This window comes from Panthera onca, chromosome E1 (assembly GCF_046562875.1).
Source record: "Panthera onca isolate mPanOnc1 chromosome E1, mPanOnc1 haplotype 2, whole genome shotgun sequence".
NCBI lineage: Eukaryota > Metazoa > Chordata > Mammalia > Carnivora > Felidae > Panthera > Panthera onca.
In genome coordinates, this window is record NC_138352.1 from 29,176,477 (window position 1) to 29,178,976 (window position 2,500).

The window sequence follows — 2,500 nt, forward strand, 5'->3', positions numbered from 1 at the left end:
CCCCCAGGCCCGTCTTCCTGCCTTGCGCCTCTCTCTTTGCCCTACCCCGCAGACCTTACTTACCCCCTTCCTTCCGCCCCCCCTTCAGGCCCCGGGTCCGGTCCGGGTCCGGCCTTCCGTCTCCTTCCCCGCCTCCTCCCCGAACCGCCACCCCCACGCCCTTGCCCGCTCGTGCCCCGCTTCCCGCCGCAGCCCCCCTCCCGCAGAGGGGGGGGCCTGGGCCGCGGGTGCGGGGGAGGGGACGGTGAGGGTTGGTCGGTGCCACGGGGAAGGTGTGCTCGGAAGTGAGGGCGGGGCCGGGGCCGGTCAGCCCCGGCGGCCCTGGATGGGGGGGGAGAAGAAGGGTCGTGTGGGGGTCGTGGGGGGGGGAAGCGAGGGGCGTCGGGCGGCGGCGGTCTGTGGGGGGGCGGTTAGCCCCCGTCGGAGCCTCCGTCACGGGCCGGCAGCGTCGGGGCTTTCGGTTGCCGTTTGTGGGTCCGGCCGCGGCCCCGGGGGGGCCGGCGTCGAGGTGGTTGGCGGTGTCGCGGGCTCCCTCGTCCCCCACCCACCTCGCCCGCCTCCACCCTGTCCAGGTACCTAGCGCGTCCCGGCGCGGAGGTTTAAAGACCCTTTGGGGGTCGCCCGTCCGCCTCGGGTCGGGGCGGTCGGGCCCGTGGGGAGCCGTGGAGGCTGGTCTTCCCGTGTCTCCTCCAGACTCCGCTGCCCGCCCCCCCGCCGCCCCAGGCCGGGGCGCCGCCGCGCTTGCGCCCACGCCACGGCCCTCCCCGGTTGCCGGGAGGGGCTTGCCCGGCGGCTGCCGGGTGGTGCGTGAGCGTGTGCGTGTGCGTGCGCCCCGTGTCCCTTGGGTGTGTGTTGGGGGGAAGGGGACAGGCGGGAACCCCCTGGGCGCCTGTGGGGTTGTTCTGAGCTCGCCCCGCGCGTCGTCCGCGTGGCGGGGCGGGCTGCTGGACTTGCCCTGTTCCAACCCTTCCGACCTCTCGGAGTCTGGTCTTTGTTGTCTCTTGCTGGCCGGCCGGAGGCACCCTTCGGGGATGTGCTGTGCCAGGTTGGGGGGGTCGCCCCTTTTCGGGGTTGGCCCTCCCGGTGATCACAAAAACTCGTACGACTCTTAGCGGTGGATCACTCGGCTCGTGCGTCGATGAAGAACGCAGCTAGCTGCGAGAATTAATGTGAATTGCAGGACACATTGATCATCGACACTTCGAACGCACTTGCGGCCCCGGGTTCCTCCCGGGGCTACGCCTGTCTGAGCGTCGCTTGCCGATCAATCGCCTCCCCCGGGTGGGTCTCTCTCCCGGGGGTAAGGCGCGGCTGGGGGTTCCCTCGCAGGGCCTGTCCCGCCGGCGCCCGCCCCTGCCCGAGTGCGCCCCGCCACGCCCGCCTGCGCGGCGGTTCGGTGTGCGGGGTCACCTGTGGGCCGGGGAGAGGGTCGTCCTGGCCGCCGGGCCCTCCGTCCCCCTAAGTGCAGACGACGGTGGCCGCCGCTGCCGGCCCTCCCTCCTTCCTCCTCCTCCTCCTCCTCCCCCCGCCCCCTCCCCGGCCCCGTGTGTCCGGTCCCTGCCGCCTCCCTCAGCACCCCCCTCGCCCCCGCCTCGCCCCGCCGGGTCCGCTCGGCGGTGGCCTGTGTGTGGGACGTGGGAGGGCGTGGGACGGGGGCTGGGGGCCGGCGCCCGTGGGGCGGTGGCGTGGGGTGGTTGGGGGGGGGAGAGGTGGGGCGGGGGGGAGAGGCCGAGGCGGCCGGTCGCCGCCCGCGAGAAAAGGGAAGGGCGAGGAGAGCTCGCGCCTGAGGGCCGCGGCCGCCGCCGCGGTCCCTCTGGGGGAGATCCCTCGTGCCGCACGCGGTCTTTGGGATCGCCGCCCGGGTCTCGGGAGGGTTTTGCGGTGCCCCGTGCCGCGCGGTCCCGCGGGCCGTCGTGGGGGGTGGAGGCGCGGATCCGGAGCGCCGTCGGTCTCGCCGCCTTGCCCCGGGCGGCGACCGCGGCGGTCCTGCCGTGGCCCCCTCCTCTCCCGGTCCGCGGCCGTGCGGTCGGGGGCCCGAGCCGCGGCCCCGCCCCCGCTCCCCGCCGGCGATCCCGGCCCCCTTTGCCCTGTCGGGGCGGCTCGCGCCGAGGCCGAGTCGCGCGCGGGGCTGCGCCCCGGGGATGCGTGCCCCGGCGGCGGCCCGCGGGACGCCGCGGCGTCGCCCGCCGCTGCGCGCTTCCCCCCGGGTTGCGGCCGCGCCGCACTGCGTGCCCCGAGCCCGCGTTGTCGCGGTGTTGGGGGGGGTGTTGGTTCTCCGCGGGGGTCTCTGTGGCTGGAGGCGTGCCGCGCCGTCCGCCGGGCCCGGTCCGGGGCCGCGGTGGGAGCGCGGGGCACGTTGGGACGTGTGTGGGGGGAGGCCGGGTGCGTCGCGTGGGGGGAAAAGGGCCGGCGGTCGGGGGCGACCGCCGCGCTCGGACCCCCCCCACGCCCGCGCCCGCTTTCCCCCCCCCCCCCGCTCCCCCGCCCCGCGCCGCTCGCC

General features: G+C 76.7%; 1 non-coding gene across 1 annotated transcript; it reads left to right on the forward strand.

The window, feature by feature from the left end:
• Positions 1-1,103: 1,103 nt before the first annotated feature.
• LOC144614520 (5.8S ribosomal RNA) lies at positions 1,104-1,256 on the forward strand. Its single transcript, XR_013552320.1, has one exon. It is a non-coding gene; the product is annotated as a 5.8S ribosomal RNA (ribosomal RNA).
• The last annotated feature ends 1,244 nt before the right edge of the window (positions 1,257-2,500 follow it).